Below are 26,551 nucleotides of genomic sequence, written 5' to 3'. Positions count from 1 at the left end.
CACTTTAGTTCCTAAACTCAGGGCCGCCATTAGAAATCACTGGACCCTGTACAACAAAATTTTGGGGGGCCCCTGCCCACCCCCGTCCCAAGCCCACACCACAGTTAAAAGATCACACAGACATCAGCACTAAAAACAATAAACCCCCCATAAAAGCTTTTTAAAAATGATTGGTGGTCAGGGTCTCAGATTGAAAGCCGGTTAGGGAGAGAATTGGGGAGATAGGTTCTTTGCTATTCTAGATGCACATAATAAATAGGGTGGCATTTTCTTTTCTTGCCCTAGATATTTTTGATTCCCTATATATTTAGTTGTGTAATGAGCTACAGGGGTACATGACCAAAGGTCTTGGGGGGCTTAAACTGAATAGGTCAGACAATGACTGTTTTAGAGAGAGATACCATGAAACTAATCCAAGCATAGGTATTCCATGTACTAAGCACAATTCAGCAGGAACAGCCCCTAAGTCTGTCCATAATCTGTACAGAGAGATCCCATAAAACTATGGCAACATAGGTATTCCCTGTACTACGCACAATTCAGCAGGAACAGTCCCTAAGTTTGCTCATAGTCTGTACAGAGAGATACCATAAAACTATGGCAGCATAGGTATTCCCTGTACTAAGCACAATTCAGCAGGAACAGTCCTTTAAGTTTGCTCATAGTCTGTACAGAGAGATCCCATATAACTATGGCAACATAGGTATTCCCTGTACTAAGCACAATTCAGCAGGTGCAGCCCCTACGTTTGCTCATAGGCTGGACAGAGAGATCCCATAAAATTATAGCAGCATAGGTATTCCCTGTACTAAGCACAATTCAGCAGGAACAGTCCCCTAAGTTTGCTCATAGTCTGTACAGAGAGATCCCATAAAGCTATGACAGCATAGGTATTCCCTGTACTAAGCACAATTCAGCAGGAACAGCCCTCTAAGTTTGCTCACTCCTTGCTATAGTAGGTCTATAACAGCATAGATGTCACACTGTAGGAAGTGTTTGCCTATGTCCTGAAGATTTCTACAGCTCCCGATACTGAATAAAAGTTCATTATAACTGCTATCTAAGGCACATTATTTCCATTCGGTGAAAATATCTGTAATGCAGTGAAGCTAATTTAAGTTGTAAGAAGCCTCCTTCTAGCTGCTTCATTAATATAATACTATTTTATCTACTAACCTGTATCAAGGTCACATAATAGGGAATTTTTAACCTGCTCTGTTGATGTGTGGCCATGAATATCTTCTGGGGCCTATTCATAGCTAACTTTATTACTACGGATGCACCGAATCCAGGATTCAGCCATTATTCGGCCTCTTTCAGTAGGATTCGGCCGAACCGAATCTGAAACCTAATTTGCATATGCAAATTGGGGCGGGAGGGAAATTGCGTGACTTTTTGTCACAGAACAAGGAAATAAAAAATGTTTTCCCCTTCCCACCCTAATTTGCATATGCAAATTAGGATTCGGTTCGGTATATAGGCCGAATCCAAAATAGTGGGTTTGGTGCATCCCTATTTATTACAGTTAATATCCCAATAGGGGATGCGTCAGAGAGGGGGCATTGTTGTCAGGTTCTCTGCTGGGCACCATATACCCACGTGGCACACTGCCTGAAGACTTACTCACTGCTGCTCTTCTCTTTAAAATGCATCTCTGCCCTCGAAGAGAACCAGCAGTATTTTTAGTAATTAATTATTCTCTATGTATTTAAACATTCAAACATGGCAGCGACATCTCCAATGATATTATACCATCTAGATATCCTTTCTCCTAGTTGCTGAGACCAGAGAATGGACGCAAGATCATCCAGCATGTCCCCTATCCTACATCTCACGCTTGTGTATGACTTTTATGACTGTACTTACCAAATACTGATATTAAGGGAGTTATTTATCAAAGGTGGAGTTGTGTTTTCCCGAAAAATTGAGGTCAAAAACTAAAATTTTCAGGTTAAAAAAAACCTTGAATTTTTCTAGATTTATTATACTCTGAAGCGGGAAAGAGCTAGAATCCGAAAATACTTCTGCTAAAACCTGGCGAGGCCATGTAGAAGTCAATGGCAGAGGTCCCTTTAACCATTGATGTTAATAGCCTTCATGATGTTCCAGTTTTTTTGGTGGGTTTCAAAAACTCAATGAATTCAAGCAATTCGAATGTATTCCCATGGAAAACTCGATTAATTAATTAGAGTTTGTGGGTTGTTCAACCTGAAAACCACTGACAGTTTTTTCCATTCGAGTTTTTTCTTAAATTAGAAAACATTCGAATTTGTGACTTCATTTGAGGTATAAAAACCTCGCAAAACTCCAAAAATCAACCTTTGATAAATAGCCCCCTAAATATTCTGCTGACTAAATGAAGTAAGTTAGCCATTTGACACTATTTGTGAGTTCTGTGAGTTCTTAGCTAGGATTAGCCAGCTTGAGTTATAGGAGCGGGTCAGTGCCCACTTAGTCAGGGCACCTTATTAGCCTCTACTTGTTACCCTTCAGTTGCTGCATAAATACATTTACTTTCTAAATAATTCCTGGTGCTCATTAATTTCCATATGTTTAACTCCAACACAGGTCCCAGCCCTGAGTGAAAGTCCCTGGTATGGCCTGTGCTGTACCCTAGCCTGGCATATCAAGGATTAACCCCTCTTCTGGCTTTATACTATTATATAGTGCTACATGTGCATAATATATAATCTGGGCAATCGCTCATTATGCACATGGGTGTGCCCAGGGTCGAACTGGGCTGGCGGGACAGCTGGAAAATAAGAGCACAGCACCCTTACCTCCACCTGGCCTCCATCACTGCCTCAGTGATATAAAATATGTTACACGTGTGGGGACAGTTTTGGCTGGGGCATGGGGGTATGTGAAGGCCCCTGAGACGGCAGCCCCAATGGGCCGACACTGTGTGTGCCCCAACATGGTTGTACTCTTTGGGGATGATTTCTTCAGAAAATACCAGTGTTTCCCGAAACAGGAGCTCTATTAGTCTACCCGTGGGGGAGGGGGGAATCATTTTTACATAATATGATATGTGCCCTTTAATTTTTCACCTAACTCAAGTGTCAGTATGGAATGGATCACATAAACAAAGATCAGCAGCCCTGCTGCCTCATCAACTCCCAGTTACTCAGTAACTTCAGTATCTAGGGCAATTGGATAACTATATAACGAAATAGCTGGTATGAGGCCCTGTGCTCTCACAGAAACCAAGGGCACACATACATGCTTAAAGAAAATCAGATGGCACTCATCAGCGAATGTGCTGATACCCATTTCTGTAGTTGGTGTAGGGTGGGATGGACAGGAGGTTAGTAACCTGCAAAGCTAGCCCTGTACTGCCCTGTACTCACTGTATGTTCTAAATGAAATGTTGAATGTTGTTATTGATTCCTGTGAGTGATATGTTATATCCTCCATGCAGGGGCAGAAGTAATAAGACAGTGGTTCTTGTACAGAGGGCACAGCTGGTATACAGTATATGGACTTTAGAAACCTCCTGGAACAGGGTTTCCGGATTGTGCACCACCATTCATTCCACACAGAACTGAGAATTTTTAGTCACACCACACATACATGCTAGCTGCCATCAGCCAATGAATGGCCAGAGCTATGTCTGTTTCTCCCGCTCTTTCTGTCAGAAGCTCTGTTTTGTCCTGTGAGGTGTTAGTAAGGGAGCAGCACAAAATGGCTGCTCAAGGCAAAAGGGGAAATATTTAATCAGTAATATGCCAATATTAGGAAATAAATAATCTGCTGGTATAGTTTGCTTTAAATACTCCATGTGAACTGCAATTACTTTTCCTGCCATTCAGCATATCCCTCCATGACTTAAGTATGACTCGATATCGTTCCAACTCTTTATCAACCCCACCAAATAATCACCATAAAACTTAGTTTGGGTGAAAAAGGCCGCAGCTTGTTTTATTCCATAACCTTATTCAAACTTGGTAAAATATCCACCAACAAACCATCACTTGTTTTCATACCTGCTGTGCCTCCTTGCCCCTAGGCCTAGCCCCGGGCCAACTCACCTTGGCACTACCACCCCCTTTTGGCTACTCAGTAGGGCAGCCCCACTACACCAAACTGCGACTGAAATCCCCCCCCCCCCACACCCTGTCGGTGCCCTTTTATAGCACAATTCTATGCAGCAGATGTGATCAGCAACAAAACCCACTCACCTTTGGATTCTTTTCCCTGTACTTTGTCACAAGTCACCGGCCTTTCTCTTCAAAGAGGCTCCGCTGCTGCCACAATAAAGAGTCCATATCTTTCCTGATAACAACACCATGTTTGAGGGAAATAACTTGATTTGTGTATATCCTGATATTTAGGTATTTTTCCTTTTAAAAGCTGTACTTTGTGGCAAGAAGTCCTAATATACACTCAGGATTAGTGTCTGGATCTTATTAGGCACTGAGCTCAGTTTTCTGTAAATGCTTTTACACTTAGCACTAGGGGGCAAATTTACTAATTTCCGAAAATTCGCCAGCAGTGGCTTCTCTCACTGCGCAACACTTTGCAAGGCGTACATTAGCCAGGACAACGCAAATTCACTAAAATCCGAAGTTGCATTCAGGATGCCCAACACTGGAGAAGTTGCGCTAGTGTTACTGCGGCAAGCAAAATTAAGTTGCGCTAGCTTTGGCTAATTTGCATACGGCGGGAAGTTAAAGTTGAATGGACGTATATGTTGCAGCAAATACATTACACAAGCCTGGGAAACCTTAATAAAATAAAATAAAGTTGTTATTTAGCCCTACACATGAGCCCAGTGTATAGTTTGTGCCATATGTTAGGAAATGTAGAGGGGAAGACGGTTACCCCAAAAAGATTTACGCTATTTTTCAGCCTATCACCCTGAAAAAGGAAAAGACGCCAGCGTTTTTGGGGACTTAGAAAAATTTTCAACAATTTTTTGAGGAACTCCTATCTACTCTATTGCATTTCGTCTGGTCTGAGGTGGTGAAGGCAAGTCTGGCGCTAGAGGTAACGTATAGTAAAATCCGCATCTTAGTGAATTTGCGTGGTTACGTCCATTCGCCAGAGCGCAAATTCATCAGGCGTTAGAGAGCGAAGTACCGCTAGAGTCTATCTCCTTCACTAGTGAAGTTACGCCAGCGACCATTAGTAAATGGGCAAAGTACCAAAATAACGTCACGCTGTTGAATTTTCGCCCGCGTTAAACACTTCGCCCTTTAGTAAATTTGCCCCTATGACTTAAAGGGGTGCTTCGCATTTGAGTTAACATTTATTCTGAAGTAGAGAATGATATTCTGAGACAATTTGCAATCGACTTTCATTTTTTCATTATTTGTGGTTTTTGAATTATTTATCTCTTTATTCTGCAGCTCTCCAGTTAGCTATCTGGGTGGTAGGGTCCACATTACCCTAGCAACTATGCATTGATTTGAATTAAGCTGGCCATAGATGCAAAGATCAGATCTAGGGATGGGCGAATTTTTTCACCTTGTTTTGCCGCAGAAATGACGCCCATAGACTTGTATGGCGTTGTGCGACAAAAAAAAAAGATGCAACATTTCGCTGGTGGCGACTTTTTAACGAAACAGGTCAAGTTCGCCCATCCCTTATCAGATCGTACAAATTGAGGATTCGTATGATTTTCGGACCGTGTGTGGAGAGTCCCGACATTTTTCGTCCAGCGGAGATCGGTCGTTTGGTCTCTGCATGTATTGTCGATTGTACGATTTTCAGTGGGAGACTGTCACCAGCTTTGGTCGGACATAACATTCGTACTATTGCTGTCAGGGGCAGAACATCGGCTGATCTGTTCTTTTGTACTTTATTTGATCGGAATGGTTAGTGGCAGGTCAGGAGAAGGGAAAGTCCGATCGTGCTATGATTCGTAAGATCAGATATTTGCATCTATGGCCAGCTTAAGAGACTGGAATATGAATAGAAGAGAACCTGAATAGAAAGAAAAGTTATAAAAAGAAGCAATAACAAAACATGTGTAGCCTTAAGGTCCCCATAGACGCGACGATTCTTCTTGCCGAACGACCGATTTTAGGGAAGTCCGACCAATCCTTCGAAATTATCGTGCGGTTAGTGGTATTCGAACGATCGTACATCTTACGATTTTTCGGCCGACATCTGTCGGTAAATTGATCGGCCAGGTCAAAAAATCTTTGTCGGCCCCAGTGCAATCTCTCTATGTTTGCAGGGCCAAGCAGGCAGCTCCCCTTTGTTTTCCTGCCAAATTGGTCTTTTTAGTTGATGGTAAATTCGTACGAACGTACGATCGTTCTGAGAAGATATTGGTCTCACGATCAGGATCTGATCTTTTAAAAATCTCAACATCTATGGCCAGCTTTACAGAGCATTTCATTTTTAGATGGGGTCAGTGCCCCCCATGTGAAAGCTGGAAAGAGTCAAGAGTAAGCAGTCAAATAATTCAAAAACTACAAAAAAGAAAAAATGAAGGCTAACTGAAAAGTTGCTTATAATTAGCCATTCTGTCTTTCAAAGCACTGCCTGGTTGCTAGGGTAGGCAAGACTGTAGCAACTAGATCCATGCTGCACTGTCAGACCGGAGACCTTACATGGAAAAAAAAGCAAACAATAAATAATGGAGACCATCTTCAAACTGTTTAAAGGTTAAGCTAAAACTTAACTACTACTTTCCCAAATCAAGGGAGAAAGAAACTGTTCTGACAACCGTGACCCCCTCCTTCTTCATTTCCATGTAGTGGTGCAAGACAGTAGCACTGCGGGGCTTGGTGCATGGGACAGGTGTACGGACAGACACACTGCCAAACTTTCTGTCCCAGTCTTGTGCCCTGATCATAGACATGATGATTCAGTGAGGCAGGTCCTCTAGAAGTTGGTTTGAGGCAGTGTTGTATTGGCCCACAGGGATACCAGGAAACTCCCGGTGGGCCCTCTTGCTTCTAATCGTTTGGCCTGTTTCATGGTCATTCTCTATTTCTTCATGGGGAAAAAATGCTTAATGGAAGAATAGAGTATAGTAAATAGGTTTAAAAGACTAGGAGAATAAAAAGGTTGAAAGAAGAGAGGAGGAATAATAGTTTGGAAAGTGGGGCCACAGTGTAAGGTTTTCTGTTGGGCCCCTGGTGTCCCAGTCCGACACTGGTTTGAGGCAGATTGTAAGCAGATTGCACTGTGTCATGTAGACAAGTATTTCATTTGATTTTTTAAATTGGGCTCCTATTTCTGTAGTTGGTGTAGGGTGGGATGGACAGGAGGTTAGTAACCTGCAAAGCTAGCCCTGTACTGCCCTGTACTCACTGTATGTTCTAAATGAAATGTTGCATGATGTTGTTGATTCCTGTGAGTGATATTTTATATCCTCCCTGACTTTTTCCATGTTGTATATGTTGGGTCATATATATATATATATATATATATATATATATATATATATATATATATATATATATATATATATATATATATATATATATATATATATATATATATATAATCTATATCTCTATATCTCTATATACCTGGTACCCTGGCGCAGTGCTGTGTGTTAGTCAGTAGAAGGAACTGGATCCCCCTGTTCAGCTGTGTGGGTGGGGGATGGGATACAGGTGCTGTGAGGTATTGTCTCTCCACCCTTCTCCCTGGCCACCCTCCCTTTCATCAGCCCCCCTGCCAGCGCAGATTCGTACCTTAGGGCCGCCTGAGGCGGCTCCTGCAATGCCGCCCACCCTCGCCGACTTACCTGTCGGGAGGGGAGGCAGGAACACTAATGCGGAGAGCGCAATTGCGCTCTCTCGCATTCGTAAAGCCGAATTTCCAGTTTAAAAACCGGAAATTCGGCTCTTAAAGGTGCAGGAGCGGCTTTTTGCCGCCCCTGGAAACCGCTCCGGTGTTGCCGCCTGAGGCGGGCGTCTCAGCTCGCCTCATTGGCGGCGCGCCCCTGCTCCTGTCTGCTTACCTTCCTCACCTGATCCCTGCTCAATACGCTGCCTCTCCTCTTCCTCCCTCTACCTGTCCGTCCTCTCAGCTTCACTAATACCTCTGTAGCCTTCTGTAGCCCCCTTACACTCACCTTCTTCCCTCTCTCTCCTGCCCCATTGCTTTCTCACTGCCCGACTTCCTGTGCCCCCTCTCTTTCTACCGGCCCCACTCACCATTCTGTCTCCATACCCTTTCTTCCAGAACCCTTCTGCTTTATATGTGTGTCTGACTGTGCACTCCCTCTCTCACGTCTCTTTTCCCCATTATTTCTTTTTTTTATAAATTCTTTATTTATTTTGATTTACTTCCGTCATTTTCAAAACATCACAGGAAATGTCAATACAAACACATCTTCAAGGCATATAGAGAAGTCACATATTTCAAACCAAGGTTCTACATACAGCATCCGTCTAAGCAAAGATACAATTACAAAAGTATGTTAGTCCTGTGTCAAAATTAAATTAAAGGATCTTCTGAAGAGCGCATAAAGAAGCTCAAGAGAACGGAAAAGAAGAAAAAAAAAAGAAAAAAGAAAAAAAAGACATGAAATAGTAACAAACGGCCTGGGCGGGCCTCTACGGACTAAATAATAGCTCCAAAATTATGGAAGTGAGCACTTTGTAACATGAGTTTGAAAATTTAATCCAAGAAAAGAACAGGTATGTAACAGCCGAATCCAGTGGCAGGGGTCTCAACAGTACCAGAAAAGCACATCCACATCATCTATGTTATCAGAGCAGAATAGTGTGGTGATTCAAGAAACTGTGTCCAATGGAACCACTTCAAAGCTAGCCTCTCCTGTAGTTTTGGCCTACTGATGTCCACTTTACAAACTTCGACTGGTGGATCTCGGTGACCTTCAGTGCCCAATCCTTAAGTGTAGGAATGAGACTCGATTTCCAATATAGTGGAATTAACGACTTTGCAACTGTTATCAAAATGGAAATAAGAGAATTTTTATATTGCGCTGGGGACATCTCATTGCTATGTAAAATAAAAAAAGGTGCAGAATCTGGTATAGGCAAGTCTGTGAATCGAGGTAACAGGTGTTTGATTTGAGTCCAAAACAATTGTATGTTAAGGCATTGCCACATAATATGTAAAAGAGTACCGCCGGGTTGGCCGCATCTCCAGCACACATCCGGGACATTAGGAAACATTTTTGACAGAGCACTGGGTACTCTGTACCAATGGGAGAGCATCTTGTAATTGTTCTCTAGCAATCTAGAACAGCTAGTAGACGTATATGACTTAGTCACTATCAACTCCCATTCTTCATCTGTAAAAGTAGAAAGTAACTCTTTTTCCCATTGTCGTCGAAAAGCGTACATTGGTTTGTCAGAGCGGCAAATCAACATCTTATAAATTTTAGCAATCTCGTGAGGGGTACGTTCCAGATTAGTAAACATTTGTTCTAATAAAGTGTCATCTGGTCCTGTGTCATCAATAATATTTTTAGCAGCCAAAAAGTGTCGAATTTGGTGTAAGCGTAACAGTTCCAGTGGTGTTGTATTCTCTAGTGGTAATATATCCACCATGGATTTAAGAGATCTGCCGTTAAGTAATTGATAGGCCCAAAGTGAGTTTGTTGAAGTCCAATGTTTAAAGTTTATGGGTCTCAGTCCCAGAGGGAACTCTTTATTATGCAGTAGAGGGATAATTCTAGAGTTTTCATTGACAAGGCTACGTCTGTATTTTAATGAGTCCCAAGTAGCAATAATCTCTGACATAATCGGGTCTGATGATTTGCCAGCCTTTCGATCTGATTTGGGTAACCACAAATATGTATCTAGCGGAGTCTCATAATTGGTTTGTACAACACCAATCCACAGTTTGGGGGGCTGCAGCACACGGAAATCAAAGATTCTTTGCAGGGTGGCAGCTTTATGATAAGCCCAGAAATCCGGTAAGGCCAGACCCCCTGTCACCTTTGGCTGTGTAAGGTTGTCAAATTTCTGTCTGGCTCGTCGGTGTTTCCAAATATATTTTGAGATAGTAGAGTGCAATTCCTTAAAAAACAAGCTAGGTATCCGGAATGGGACCGTCTGAAACAAATACAAAAAACGGGGGAGAACGTTCATTTTGACAATGCTTATGCGACCGAACCATGAGAAACCAGGTTTATCCCAATGCTGCAGATCAGATTTCACTGTCTTGAGAAGCGGCATAATATTCAGTGACACCCCATCCGCAATGTTTGGTGATACCTTAAGACCTAAGTAGGTAAGATGTTTTGGCACAATCGTGAATATGCAAGTGCTCCGAACATGCTGCATTTCCCGTTGTTGAAGAGAGATGTTAAGAAAACAAGATTTTTGCTGGTTAATTTTCAAATAACTCAGAGTCCCATATACTTCAAATTCATGCAGGATAGCTGGCAATGTAGTTCTGGGGTTCGTGATAAAAAATAGCATGTCATCGGCATATGCTGCCGTTTTATGATGGTAATCCCGAGCAAGCACTCCTGTGATGGTAGAATTCTGTCTAATCCTTTGTAGGAACGGTTCAAGCGCGAGTATGAACAAAAGGGGGGACAGCGGGCAGCCCTGACGCGTACCATTTTTAATACCAAAAGGTTCTGACAAAAGTCCCATTAATCCGAATCCGTGCCTGCGGTTGTGCATACAGACTTTGGACATAGCGTAAAAAAATGGGGCCAATGCCCACCCAACGAAGGCACTTGAAGATAGTTTCCCATTTCACCCTATCAAACGCTTTTTCCGCGTCGGTGGACAACAGGGCCATAGGAACATCGTGCGTTGTGCAATAGTGAATGATGCTGTATACTCTAAGCGTATTGTCTCGTGCTTCCCTCCGTGGGACAAACCCCACTTGTTCAGGGTCAATAAGTGTTGATAAAAATGGCTTTAATCTCTCTGCAAGCACTTTCGCATACAGCTTAGTGTCAACATTGAGTAGGGATATCGGCCGATAACTCTTTACGTCTAGCGGGTCTTTCCGCTTCTTGTGTATCAGTGCAATATTAGCTCTGGTAGCATCTAGGGGCAGTTTACCGCTGTCGGCAATGATATGGATATGTTTTAGAAAGAACGGGAGTAAGATCGTAGAAAAGCGTTTGTAATACAAGCTGGTAAACCCATCAGGTCCCGGAGCTTTATGGGTCGGAGTGTGTTTAAGAGCAGATTGTAATTCCTCCAAAGATATCGGAGATTCCAAGTGTTCTAGGTCTGCCTCGGAGAGTCGAGGTTTGTGGATGTCTTGCAAGTATGTATCCATATCTATAGTCGCACCTGGTTGCAAAGATTGGTTCGGCTCCATCTCAATATTGTAGAAATCTTTGTAGAAATCACGAAAAACATGAGTGATTTTAGTCGTATCATGAGTAACCTTTCCATTAGAGTCCCGAATATTTACGATGTGGTTACGACGTTGCTTGGCTTTCAAGGCGGAAGCTAATAAATGGCCATATTTGTTTCCATGTTCAAAATAAAGTTTTTTTTGATAAAAAATAGCTTTTTTGGTATAGTTGCTAAGTGAATTTTTAATTTCCCGTCTCAATGCCGTGACCTGGTCAAGCAAGGCTGGGGAATGCCGATGTTTGTGTTGACGTTCCAGCGTAGCCAGAGATATCAGTAATTGGTTAAACTTTTGTTGCCTCTCGCGTTTTTTATATGTGCCTAACTTGATTAGCTCGCCCCGGACCACACATTTATGCGCTTCCCACACCATTTGCGGATCTGAGGTAGGAGTGTCATTTTCCTTGAAGTATCTTTCCAAAGTCTCTGATATACGTTGTACAATAGAGACATCTTCCAGTAAGGTTTCGTTTAGTTTCCATTGCCAAGTCCTGCTAGCCGTACCCTGCCTCATGAAGTACAAGAAAACTGGAGCATGGTCTGACCATGTAATGGAGCCAATGACAGCTTTAGAGCACAGGGGGAGGTTATTATGTGGTGTCAGAAAATAATCAATACGAGAGTACAGTTGATGGGGGTTGGAAAAAAACTAATAGTCTCTTGACTCAGGATTAAGAATCCGCCACACATCCACCAACATATATCCAGATGACAAATGTCGCAGTTGAGCTAATTGACCTGTAGAAAGGCTAGAGTGTTGGGAGGAGCAATCTATGAGTGGCTCAAAAGCAAAATTTAAGTCTCCACCTATGATCAAAACACCCTCAGAAAACTGATCTATCTGTTGGAGTAAGGCCTTGAAATGTCGCAATTGCCCCGAATTCGGAAGATAAAGTGAGACAAAAGTGTACTTCGTATTTCCGATCAGCCCCTTGACCGCATTCATATGCCCCAGTTTATCCGCTGTCTGTTCCAGGTATAGCCATTGTAGGTGATTGGCCACCAGAATCGCCGTGCCCCTGACTTTAGATTGCTGAGGTGGACTATGGTAAATGTGTTGATAGCCTTTAACATAAATTTTTGATGTTGCTAGTCTTTTAAAATGCGTTTCCTGTAGCATGGCGACCTGTACTCTATGCCTCTTAAGCTCTAACTTGAGACTATTGCGTTTCTGGATCGTGTTGAGACCCCTGACATTCAACGACATAATACACAATTTATCATACATCATCATAAATAAACAGTAGCCAACGCACATACCTGGTAGTAACGCTCTTGCTTCTCTGCAAAAACAAAGGTGTCCGCAGAAGAGCCGCCCAGCACATAAAAACAAACTTAAACACTTTACGTAAACATAACTGCATAATCACAATAGTATCTCCCATTGCAGACTCAAAAATCAAGGCTAAAGTTGAACAACCCGTGGGGAGAATCAGAGATAAGAACTCCGTGAACTCCCTTTCCCAAAAAAAAAAAAGAATTGGGGGAGTTATGTAACTACGGAGATACAAATAGGGGGGGAACACAAACAAAAACACACGAAATCCGCAGCTCCCAGTCTCCAGGATGAATTGCTCTGAGTAGCCGCATATCGAAGACATAGACCTAAGGTAAACATAAAATGCAACAGGGATATGCGAGCCCTTGAGAAGAAAGAGGGACAGAAATAGGAGGAAAAAGAAGGAGAAGAAAGAGAAGGGGGAAAGAAGGAGAAGATGGGTAACTAGCAGGAAACAAAAGAAAGAGAAAAAGGGGAAGAAAAGAGAATAAAGAAGAAAAAAAAAAAAAAGGGGGGGGGAGGAGAAAAACAGCAAAAAGCCTCAAAGGAACATTAGAAATTCGGGCCTTCAAAAGGAAGGAAGGAGGGAGCCCATCAGTCAAGTAAAGTATCACCAAATTTCAAACAATTTTAGTATGAGCAAACAGTTCAGTCCATCCAGGGATCGGAACATAGTTACCCTCCAATAGGATCGGGAACCAAACTGCAGAAACAGGAACGTGGATCCCTCAGGACTCAGGTGGCAGTTTGTTAAGACCTCGTCGTTTCTTGGTTGGCGTGGACCAGTCTTGAGACTCCAATTCTGGTAGGTCGTCACCGTTGTATGCGAGTGCTCTCCAATCTGCGAGATCTGGTGGCTGGATCTCCAGTTGATTGCAGAACTGGGGAAGATCATCTGGTTCCTTAAGGCTGAAGAATCTACCATTGAGATTGGCAATTAGTGCAAATGGATATCCCCATCTATATTTAATACGTTTCTCCATGAGTAGTGTCGTTAGGGGACGAAGCAGACGTCTCTGTTGTAACGTGAGCCATGCAAGGTCCTGATATATTTCAATTTTATGTCCCTCGTATGAGATTTGCACTTCAGCTCTCACCTTCCTGAGAATTTCCTCCTTCAATTTGTGGCTGTGAAGACAGCAGATGACATCTCTCGGCTGGTCTCCTCTGAAGGAGGCATTAAGCGCTCGGTGTGCACGGTCAAAATCAATCGCAGTTTGAGGCAATTTGTCAAGCAGTGGGTTAAAGATCTCACATAAAGTCTGTTCCAAGTCAGGCTGTTTAACTGACTCAGGGATTCCCCGGATGCGCAGGTTATTACGGCGCCCCCTGTTATCCAGGTCCTCCATGTGCCGCCGTAGCAAATATATATACTTAGGATGCGTATTCACCCGTGCCGTGGCTGTATTAATCCCTCGCAGATGGGTTTGGAGCTGCAGGTCAATCTCTTCCATCTTCGCGCCAATATCTTTCAAAGCGTCTTTAATCCCAGCCATTTCGGCCCGTTGCGCAGCTTTGATGTTTTTAGCCATATCTAGCAGATCCGACTTAGTTGGTAAAGCCGCAAGGAGCTCACGAATATCATGTTGGTGGAAGCGCTGTATAGAGCTGCTCGTAGAATCCGTCGGGCTGGGGCTACGACGTGGCGCATCCGCCATCTTAGAGCGTTGCGAACTAGGCCCCTCAGACTTCTCAAAGAAAGACGACAGGGAAGGGGTTTTCACCTTCGTCGGAGACGGCTGTTTAGGAGGGGAAGGTTTCTTCTTAGCATCCTTGCCCATTATAAGAGGTTCCCCAGGCCTTATGCAATCGAAAGCAAGTGAAATGCTGGTTGAAGACGGGAGCTGCAGATTTTCACGTCCGTTCAGAACAACATCCGGCCACTCCCCCCCTTTTCCCCATTATTTCAGTGGAATGGTTTCCTATGATCCTCCACCACCTCGGCTGAGATTTGAGGGGGAGACCTGTCCCCTCTCCGGAAGCTGGAGGAAGTCGCCCTGCCAGGTAAGTCAATCTGACTGACAACTAGAGATAAGCAAATAAATAAAATGTTACTCTTACTGTGGGTAATGTAATAACATCAGTTTCCATATTTGCACCATTTGTAGGAATTCACAAAAGAGGAGAGAGCCCATTTTTGGAGTAAAATACTTTCTCCATATTCACCAACAGAAAATTCTGACTCAACCACCACTTTTCATATTTTAGTGAAAGAAAGATAGTTTACAGTCGCTTTTATTAATTTGTCTTTAAAACAACATAAAAATAGTGCAAAAACTACATTTTCTCCTGACATTTTAAAATGTCTCAGATCAATTCTAAAATAATTTGCTCTGATTTGGGTCAGCCAATCTTCATTTCACGCCTCTTGTAGGTGCCCCGTTGGGGAAGAATTAGCATATTAATAGGGATTAGCATTTTATAGTCAGGGCACTTGTTTCTGTCTAACTCTATAGGTGTAAAAGCCTATTTAATCAAACAAGTACAACACTGAACACTGAAAAGTGTATTTTATACAATTTGATATGTAAAAAAACTTTTATTTTACTAGTTTTATCTTAATGGGTGAGGCAATATTAGCAATTTGAGTGAATATAAAAGCTTCCCAATCATTTTTTTTATTTTTAGCAGCAGACACTTGACTTAAAGGAGAACTAAACCCTAAAAATGAATATGGACCAAAATGGCATATTTTATATAGTGAACTTATTGCACGAGGCTAAAGTTTGAGCTTGTCAATAGCAGCAATGATCCAGGACTTCAAACTTGTCACAGGGGGTCACCATCTTGGAAAGTGTCTGTGACACTCACATGCTCAGTGGGCTCTGATTGGCTGTTGAGAAGCTAAGCTTAGGGCTCGTCACTAATTATCCAGCAGAAAATGAGCTTCGCCTGTAATATAAGCTGATGCTACAGGTTTGCTGATTATTAAATTATGATGCTAATTGCACTGGTTTCTGTGCTGACATGTAGTAATTATCTATATTAATTACTAATCAGCCTTATATTGTGACATTTCGATTCTATGTGTACTGTATATTGTGAGTGGGTCCCTAAGCTCAGTAAGTGACAGCAGCACAGAGCATGTGCAGTGAATCAGCAGAAAAGAAGATGGGAGCTACTGGGGCATCTTTGGAGACACAGATCTTTACTGCTAAAGGGCTGTGGTTGCCTTGGGCTGGTACAGAAGCACAAAACATAATGTACAACATTTATAGCGGACTTCTTTAGTTAAGCTTTAGTTCTCCTTTAACAGTCCTGTACAGAGAGTGCTGCCTGTTACTTTAAAGGAGGCTAAGATTGCAAGGGTCTGAAGTGCAGTCTAGACAAATACACATCTCTCATAGGCTGTTAATACCCTGTGTTTTTGCTAAATTGGCTGAGTGTAAACATTATGCATTGTGTTGTGGACCCAAAACAATGCATAATGTTTACACCCAGCCAATTTAGGGCCATATATACAGCCCATCTCCTGAGCTCTTCATTCCATTTACCTTCTTCTGCTGTAACACTGTTGCTGGGGCCTGCTAATTGGAGAATGCTCTCCTCCAATCTATTAGCTGCCAGAAATTTCAATTAGGTAAGACTTTTCAAGTCGTTGCCTCTCAAAATGAACTGTATATGTGCAACAGGTGCTTCATCAAATAATAAAAGATTATTAAGCGTGTTCTCAGTCCCACTTGGGAGACAATCTTCATGCACACTGCGCATTTTATTGCTTAACATCCTATTATTATTCTCTCATAAACTGGCAGGAAATAAGACATGCATTTAATTGTTCCTTTTGTTGGGATTCTATAAATAAAATATATTAGCATATAGCATGAATTAAATATTTACGCTATGGGGGGGAATTCACAAAAGTGGTGATATAAAAGTGGTGATAAAAATGTCCGATTTCCAACCAAATTTACAAACCTCTATCTCCACTTTTGTGAAGTTGTCTTTTAACCCTTTAAGTGCCACAGAACGTAGAATCTATGTTTAGTGGAAAAGTAACTTGAAATGCCACAGAACGTAGATTCTACGTTCTGCAGCACTTTCGGGTTCAGGAGCGGAGGAGCGGCTGTTAGAGCCGCTCGCTCCGTTCCTCTTCGATCCCCTGCGCCTAGGCAACGAGCAGGGGATCGAGTGGCCCCTGGGGCGCGATCGCCCAGGGGCCCCAAAGCAGCAGCAGGCACGTGTTACTTACGTGTCCTGCTGCTGCAGCCTACACCGCGCCGTCCAGCTCCGCCCCCACAGCACAGGGACACTGATGACGACACAGATCTCTTCCTGGGGCTCTTCCAGATCGCCTGCAACAGTCTCCAGCGACTTTTTCAGGTTAGTGCAACAATTACACACACAAACACAACAAAACACACACTTATTACAGTAATACACACTTAGATTCACACATACACATACATTTTTGGGGATTGGGGGGGTCACTTACACTCACTGCACTCACACACACGTGCACACACGCGCACATAACATGTAATTTACCAATTGTGCACACGCACATACATGGCATTGTGGCTTTTTTTTTTTTTCTTATCGGATCGTCTCTTTTTTTGGCTGAAAAAATGTTTTATTGCCATTACGAATAGCGTATTCGCTAACCGTACTGTGCAATACCTTTTGTATGTTATTTTGGTGATTATATTGCAATTTTGGTTATTTTGGTGCATTTTTAGCCATTTTATTGAATTTTTAGCCATTTTATTGCATTTTCAGCTCTGCATATGTTGTGTTCACTTGTTTCTAGCCGTATAACCTGTTTGGCCCAGCTAAAATATTCTGTGATTCTGGCGGCCGATAACACTAGTCTGGAAAAAAAACATTGATTTTTGTGGTTTTATTGGATTTTTTTGCATTTCACTCTTTTACTGCCTTATTTTGTTTTGCCTTGTAAATTTTATCTACTATATATCCATTTGGGGGTCTCTGTGCGCCACATAATTTGGTATATCTATGCATATTGGGCATCAAAGTGTTCAGTAGACCCCTGGCGTTCATATTTAGGATGTTTTATGCTGATACGTTACGAAATGTGGGGCATATAATGGGGTAAAATTCAAGCTTTCTGACGATTTTCAGAAATTTGATAAAAACGTTACGTTCAGCATTGATTTGCAGTTTTGCAGTTTGCAGTAGAAACATTTATTTACCCATATTGGATTCGTCAGAATGTGTAGTTTCTGAAAATATATGGTTTTCTGGGGTCTCTGTACTGTTAGGTGGTCTAATGTCACATAATACACACACCTGGTGGTTATATTGCAGCAGCCAGCGCGTCAGCCGTGAAAATGTCTATACATATTGTCATTTGGGGGTCTCTGTGCGCCACATAGATTGGTATATCTATGCACATTGGGCATCAAACTGTTTAGTAGACCCTTATGTTTATATTTAGGATGCTTTATGCTGGTAATGATACATGGACAATACGATCCTGGAAAGTTGAAGCTTTGAGGCAATTTTTTCCAAATTTGGCAAAGCCTTGCGACTCAGTAGTTTGGAGCAGAAAGGCATGGATACCCATTTTAGATTCGGTAGAATGTGTACTTTCCAAAAATATATGGGTTTTGGTGGGTAAACATATATTTCTGTGTTTTTACCCCACAAAAATGCAATCAATGTGTTGATTTTTCAGTAGCTGAAGTAAAGTCCTGAACAATTTGGATGTGCTAACTTCATATTGGTGTCTCTAAATGCCAGATACTTTGGTAAACCTATGCATAATGGGTATCAAACTGTTCAGTGGACCCCTGGCAATCATATTTCAGGTGCTTTTTCTTGGTACATAATATAGTTTGGGATATGCGGAGCAGCAAAATAAAACCTTTGAAATGATTTTTCAGAATTTTGAATTTTTTTTTGAAAAACCGCTATGTTCAGACAAGCTTTTATGTTTGGTAGTTGGGAGTTTTTGAGGTACAGAAGTCCTAAATCTCCCTAAAACTATACATATCTGGTATTGGCACGTTCGAGAGACATAAGGCTTTCCAAATCAGTTGGATTTTCATCCGTAAAATTAAATATTTTTCTGGTATAAATTGATATACGATGAAAAATGGTAGTTTTTCATTTTTTTTTGGTATTTAGCACTAAATTTTTTTGCACAGGTGGAAATACATGAAAACTTGGGCAGATCTAGAAAGCTCAGTTTCTACCAAAAAACAATGTATAGTTTTCCTAGGTAAACTATAGGTTTCCTCTCAGAAAATGCCCCTAAAGTGAGAGAGCACAAAATGTTTCAAAAACGGCTGGCATTTCGCGTAACCAAAATGTGAAATTCTGCTGGCACTTAAAGGGTTAAACAGTTTTCAGATTTTGTCTTTTGCACAACATTTTAAAGACATTTTTTTCTGAATTTGTCTTTAGCTCTTACTACACCTGTCAGCCATCAAATTGGAATTTTTGGGGGAGAGGTTTATTTTACCTAGGAAAATTGTACATCATTTTTTTCAGGATGAACTGGGCTTTCTACATATTTATGTAATTCCAAGTCTGTAACAGAAGGGTCTAAATACAAGAAATGTTATTTTGCATAATATAGGGATTTGTATCAAAAATATGTTTTATTATCTTAAAGGAGAAGGAAAGCTACCAAAACAGTTTATTGCCAATAGTGCAAGCTATAACACTATATATTTATTCTGCAGAATGCTTTACCATACTTGAGTAAAGAGCTCTAGAAGCTCTATATGGTTATTTAGGATAGCAGATGCCGTATTACTTGGTGTGACATCACTTCCTGAATGAGTTTATCCCTGCTCACTAAAAACTCTGGGCTCCGATTACAGCAGGGAGGGGAGGAGGGAGGTGGGGAAAGGGAGGGGGAGAAGGCTAGAGGAGCAAACTGAGCATGCTCAAGCCCTAGCCCTGGAGGTTTAAGCTGAAAACCGGAAGTCTGATACAGAAGCCCATGAGTACACAATAGAAGGAAAGAAATGTGCTGTTTGTTTTGACAGAGCACTCAGAGAAGCATTACTTTGAGGGTTTACCGGTGTATTTATATTGACCTATCTAATAAAACGTACTTAGTTTAAGCCTTTCCTTCTCCTTTAAGTAACCTGTGCTTTGGTTTCAGGGTGTCGGGTATACGGCAGTGTATAACACAGAGTCTGTGCGGTTTTATCTCCCAACGGCAGACATGGTGGAGAAAGAGGGTGAGTGGTTGTATTTACTAACAGCTTTTGTCTAATGGGAAATCTCATCTTCAAATCAATTTTAAATACAGTTTTAAGAGTAAAACCAAGTGGCACTTGGAAAGCAGGGCTGATCTCCATTAGGACCTGCAGCATTAGCGCCCCCCATTTCTGTTCTACAGACAATACAATGAAATGTGACCCCGCACCTTTTATATGAGAAAAATGTGGCCTCCTCGCGGCTGTATTCTAAGAGCTTTCCCTCAGTCAGCAGCTAATTACAGATAACAAGGAAGCTGTTGGGTGTCAGTTGCCTGCATCAGATTTTCATTATTCTGTCGTAGCGGGGTGGGTATTAAGTGCTCTATGAATACTTTATTCTGTACATGATAAAGTGAAACCTTATCTTTGTATTGTGGGACACCCTCCTCCTGTTATCACTTGTATTCTGCCTCGCAACCTGTTCCCTTTGTGTGACAGGGGTAATTGTATCCCGTAACCTTTCCTCTGTGTACCCAGCCCTTGTCTGCCCCAAATTGCACTTGTACTCCCTCTGACATTGACTTGCTGTTCTTTAGGAATGGGCAAAGGCTGCCATTGGACCTCGCAGAGGATTCTGGGAGTGACGCTCTGTGTTATAATCTCATTGGCTGGAATTGGGGTCATAGCTTGGGCTGTAGGTAAGAATATAAAATATCTCACCCCGAATGCTGTCTGCATGGCTGTTAATTCAGTATCACATAAAATAGTTGGGAACATGGGATTTATGGAAATGTTGTCCAATATTTGTATTTATGAGCCTTTATATTTCAACTAAATAGTACCAATATAGTTTTTATTTATTTCATAAAGAGGTTGTTCACCTTTGAGTTAAATTTTAGTATGATGTAGAGAGGGATATTCTGAGACAATTTTGCAATTGGTTTTCATTTTTTATTATTTGTGGTTTTTGAGTTATTTCGTTTTTTATTCAACAGTATTTTAAAAAAAAGTTGCTTGGGTCCAAATTACCCTAGCAACCATGCATTGGTTTTAATAAGAGACTGGAATATGAATAGGAGACGCCTGAATAGAAAGACAAGTAATAAAAAGTAGCAATAACAATAAATATATTAAAAAACTATAAAAAGATTAATAATAAAGACCAATTAAAAAGATGCTCAGAATTAGGCATTCCATAACATACTAAAAGAAACTTAAAGATGAACCACCCCTTTAATGATTTTCCTTTCTAATCCCAATATATGTAAATGTTCTTGAACTTGGAATATACAGTAATTTAAAGGGGTGTAGACCCTAACAGACAGGGCATGAGTCTAAAGTGAAATCTTAAAAACTGAGTTTAACCTTTAATCTACAGGCTTCCTTTGGCATATTTTGGGTATTTATAGATATACACTGTTTCATTTTCCTTGCAGTATGTACAGGGTCGGAGCTGGTGCCCACTGGCACTGGAGAATGCCTGGGTTGCCGGCCCAGTCTGACCCTGTGTATGTATTTACAATTTCACCATGTAATTTGTTTCCCATAGAGGAGCATTGTGATCGATTTGAGATTTTTTCATGATTTATTCAAATGTGTTTTTCCATCCTTGCAACAATGTTGCCCAAAGGTTATAGGGAATTTACAGTATGTTGAGAATGCCCCAAAAGAAAGGGGGAGCAGCAAAGAGCAAAGGGGTAAGGAGGGGGTGAAGGAATGGGGAAATTAAGAAGACAAGTAGAGACAACAAGGGATGTGGGTGGTCATAGGAAACCTAAAGCTAATTTTAAGGTAAACTGGCCCTTTAAAGGAGAAGGAAAGCCCTGAGGCAGTTTATTGCCAATACATTAGCTATATTAGTGCAAGCTAGAACACTATTTATTCTGAAAAATGCTTCACCTTCCCGGAGTAAACATCTCTGGAGGCTCTTTGTTTGTTTAGGATAGCAGCTGCCATATAAGCTTGGTGTGACATCACTTCCTGCCGGAGTCTCTCCCTACTAACTCGTGGCTCTGGTCTAAAGGTGGCCATAGACGCACAGATAATATCGTACAAAACAAATTTTCGTCCGATATTCGTTGCGTGTATGGTGGAAAAAGAGCCGACCGATATCGGCAGAAGACTTGGATATCGGTCGGTTCATCGATCGGGCTGGACGGAAAATTTTAATCGGGTGCCTTTGAAGGGACCCAAACATCGGCCATTGTTAGTGCTGAATCGTCAGATACAGGTAGAATTCTATTGTTTCTTCCCGTATATGTGACGATTCAGCTCTACACGTGTGTATTGAAACGAACGATCTTTCTTGGAAAGATCTTTTCCAAGCAAGATCATAATTGTTACGTCTATGGCCACCTTCAGATTACAGCAGGGAAGGGAGGATTGATAATGGATGGACGGGGAAGGGGAGAGGGAGAGAGGAGCAAATTGAGCATGCTCAAGCCCAAGCTCTCGAGGTTTAAGCCTAAAGAAGGAAGTCTGATACAGAAGCCCATGTATACACAACAGAAGAAAAATATTAGATGTTTCTTTTGACAGAGGATTGTCAGAGGAGCATTACTTTGAGGGTTTACTGATGTATTTATATAGACCTTTCTGATAAAGCTAACTTAGTTTTAACATTTCCATCTCCTGTAACTTTAACTAGAGGGAGCTGTACTATAGGTATTTTGCGCCTATGTGGCTACCCAGGGAATATGAAATGTTGGTCAGGCCTGTGGTTTGCCTGGCATAGTAGAAACTGACATAATATAAGTATTAACCATTCTTTTCAACAGAAGGTCAGTTTATAGCAGTAATACCAAGGAATCCTTCAGTAGCATAGCTAACTACATTACAGAGATGTCCTATTCACCTCTCGCCCTTGTCATATTTAACGTCTGTGTCCTGTGGTTTCAGTGACGTATGTTTTGAAGAACGAAAACCAAAACTTATACGCAGGTAAGTGCCTTTTCTACAACTATATATGGCACAATATTGTCATTTTTAGGGCTCTATACCAGCCACCAGCTGTTGGAGGGAGCAGTAAGACTAATAAACAAAGTGAAGTCTCTTTGTGCCCGGAGCAGACATACCCCGGCACTGGAGCCTTTCATCTTGCAAAGTGGCTTTATTAGAGCGAGAGAGAGAGCAGTTGATTGTGCTGGAACAATGGCTCTGTTGATACTCTGTCACCAAGATTACGGGAAATTCGACACAATTTAGCAGGAACAGCCCTTCATTTGCTTATAGTTTGTACAGAGAGATACCAGTTCCCCTGTGCTAATTGAACTCTTCAGAGAAAAAACAACCCCTGTGGTTTCATCGGCCATGTTGAGAACACAAGGAATTTTTGCTAAAGGGCCAAGTGATGGTTGGTTACCTGTTAGTTTATCCTGCTGAAACAACAAATGAGGGGGACCAGATGAGAGTCCTGTTACATTTGTCAGCCCAGACAAATAGGATCGCCTGATTCAGTACTTGTGTGGGATGAGTGGATCTTGGGCGTGTTTGAGTTTAGATTAGGCCGAATCCTTCGTGAAAGATTCGGCCGAATACTGAACCGAATCCGAATCCTAATTTGCATATGCAAATTAGGGGTGGAAGGAGAAAACATTTTTTACCTTGTTTTGTGACAAAAAGTCATGCAATTTCCCTCCCGCCCCTAATTTGCATATGCAAATTAGGATTCAGTTCGGCCAGACAGAAGGATTCGCCCGAATCCTGCTGAAAAAAACTGAATCCTGGATTCGGTGCATCCCTAGTTTAAAACTATACCGATGCGTTGTCAATGAAATATTGGAGGCTCCTCCTCTATGCCTTAGGCATAGAGGCGGGGCAAGCAGTTACTTTCACTTTCCATTCAACACTTCCTACATGTCACTGCTCTCCCCACATTCCCCCGTAGCCAGTACATGGGGATGGACATCAGGTCCCCCACTCTGGTGCACAAACAAGATTCTGAGATGATACAAGGCTTGTCTTAATAACAGTGTCCACAAAATGGCTCCTGCCTGCTTGTTATAATTATGAATTCCCAGACTGATGGAAACAAGATTCAAATAATTTATATAGTTTAATTAAAGCTCATTTTGCTTGACTAACATCATAAAATAGGATTTGGAATAATTCTTTTGGGTGACGGGTCCCCTTTAACCTGACCCTCTGACTCTACTAATGGTGTTATTTCAGTAACGCTGGGCTGGGGGTGGAGCGATCCTTCCATAGGCTGAAGTCCTGTTTTCATTTGTAATTAGCCTATGGAAGGATCGCACCGCCCAGCGTCACTGAACCAACACAGAAGATCAGTTAGCAGTGTTGGAGAGTTGGGTCAACGAAGGTTCTCTGGCTTTGGGGGTGCCTTTAGTTAAAAATAGCATATAAATCAAGAAAAGAAAATGAAAGGGACTTATCCCCACACTACAAAAGCCTGAAAATTATGAAAATTGTATGAAAACAAATAAGTAACCAAAAATAAATAAAAAGCAATTTTTATTCACCACCATGCCATATTGAGAACAGTGAAGTTAAAACCATTTAAAATAATAAGCAGCGCTGCATATGGAAATGAAGGGATCCCTTCTATCAGGACAAAAAACCCAAAGCTGGTTATGTTAACCAACAAAGGGGAAAAAAAGGGGTTAGCATGCTATCAAAAATTGTTTAGTAACAAAATTATGAAGAAATTCAGAGCAAGATGGTACATGTACGTTTTGCAATGCAATGGTTCAGTGAAATTCAATTAAATCAGTCCATCTTGATCCTAAAAAGAAAAAATTCCAATGTTCTGAGAGTACAGCATGTGAATATTCCCCTACTTGATTTATTCAAACGGATTGGCAAGAAAGCAGGGGTTAAGACCCCTAAGTCTCTGATGTTGGAGGGTCAACAATTGAAGGGCTCCAATCCTAGGGTTAATGCTTAATGGACGTGCTGGGGCTTCAATAGGCCAGGGTAAAGGGTTGGCTCGCCTCCGGAAAGTAATGGCGATTATCCGTCAGAGTAAAATTTCACCACATATATTGCCCAAATATTTTCCAATGTTCGCAAGGTCCACCGCCTCTTGTGACGGTTCTGTAGCCCTCATAAATAATGAAAATATACAGACCGTCTGGCGGGTTGTGCTCACGAATGTGGCCGTATTTCCTTGGGGCGTCTGTGTGTAGATAAAGTCCTTAGCCTCTCCCAGTCACGCCAAAATGCAGTCCAAGAAGGGACCCCCTGCGTCCAGTGCAGCGCCGAACCTCGACAGCTGTTTCGCCACAACGCGTGGCTTTGTCAAGAGGCCGAACGGCGGAAGTGTTGGGGATTTAAAGACAACGTCACGTGATTTCGTAACCTAGCTACGTGGAGATACTATGTATGCGGCAAAAGTTGTTGTATCCAATTGAATTGTATCTTCGGGTACTCCAGCCTAAAGGTCATTGTTGCCACAATATTGAAACAGTATCAGTCTGTATCCTCAGCAAAGTGGATCATCATCATTCCCAATGCCGGTTATTAGCAATAATAGCAACGATATTGGTGGCTATATTTGGAGTGCTCCTGAGGGAAAAAGGCGGGGAGGAAAAAGGGGAGGGGGAAAAGGGGAGGATAGAGGAAAGGGAAGGGGAAAAAGACATACAATCCAATATATGTTATGCCCATTAGTCAGATGAACATCCATGACTCTTAGTTAATAAAAATTCTGTAGGTAGGATGTAATATGGCATGGTGATGGTGTAGTTTCAAAAAATGAATAGATGTATTCAAAATTATAATAATAATGAATTAAACCCTCTTGGCCTGGCTAGCAAAAACTAATGACTCACGAACTTGCATTCCTAGGGTTCGGAACGCAGCAGGGCAGTTAATCACTGTACCCCGAGAGATCCAGGAAGTGTTCCGCACTTACTACTCTCAGCTCTATGACTCTAAAGCTACATATACCCAACAACAATTGAGTGACTACCTAGACAATGTCGTGTTCCCTAGACTCCCGCAACATGAAGCGGCCGCCTTGGACGCGCCAATTACTCTCCAGGAGGTCCGAGAGGCAATGGCTGCTCTTCCGCAGGGAAAAACTCCGGGACCAGACGGATTTCCAGCGGCGTGGTATAAATTCCACACTGAACATATACCTGGGCACTTACACCGCACTTTCCTGGCTGCAATAGAACATGGGGCCCTACCACCCTCATTCTACGAAGCAGTGATAGTTCTGATACACAAAGAAGGTAAAGACCCTGAAATCTGTGAGTCTTACCGGCCCATATCTTTGATTAACACCGACACCAAAATATTTGCCAAAATCCTGGCTACTAGGTTGGCTGCAGTAATAGAATCAATGATCCACCCTGACCAGTCTGGGTTCATCCCTAGCAAATCAACAACTATTAACTTACGGAGAGTATACACCCACCTACAGATTGAGCACGACAACCCAGGATCCAGAGTGTTGGTCTCCCTTGATGCCACCAAGGCTTTCGACTCTGTGGAGTGGCAATACTTGTGGGAAATTATGCGAAGATTTGGGTTTGGCCCCGGTTTCATCGACTGGGTTAAGCTTCTATACTTACAACCGACAGCCAGAATCAAGACCGGTGGGTCCGTCTCGGATTCTTTTCCGCTTGCCAGAGGGACTATGCAGGGCTGCCCCTTGTCTCCTCTCCTTTTCGCATTGGCCATAGAGCCTGTAGCAATTCTTCTTCGGCAGTCGGCTCGGGTGATGGGCCTGAGACGGGGGCCGTTGGAGGACAAGCTGGCTCTCTACGCTGATGACCTCCTACTATTCTTGGCGGACCCGTACGACTCCCTACAAACTGCACTTGATATCCTAGATCGCTTCGGTACCTACTCAGGCCTCACAATCAACAAGTCGAAGTCAGTCCTCCTGCCGATTGATCCGATCCCGGCTCCATCTCCCGAAG

At 42.1% G+C, this 26,551-nt stretch overlaps 1 pseudogene; it reads left to right on the top strand.

Moving 5' to 3' along the window:
• Window positions 1-26,551, top strand: part of LOC121395696 — a 457,636-nt pseudogene that overhangs the window by 367,822 nt on the left and 63,263 nt on the right.

This window comes from Xenopus laevis, chromosome 7L (genome assembly GCF_017654675.1).
Source record: "Xenopus laevis strain J_2021 chromosome 7L, Xenopus_laevis_v10.1, whole genome shotgun sequence".
In the NCBI taxonomy this organism is placed as follows: domain Eukaryota; kingdom Metazoa; phylum Chordata; class Amphibia; order Anura; family Pipidae; genus Xenopus; species Xenopus laevis.
Note: the sequence above shows the minus strand (reverse complement) of the source record. Positions and strands in the feature narration are given on the sequence as shown.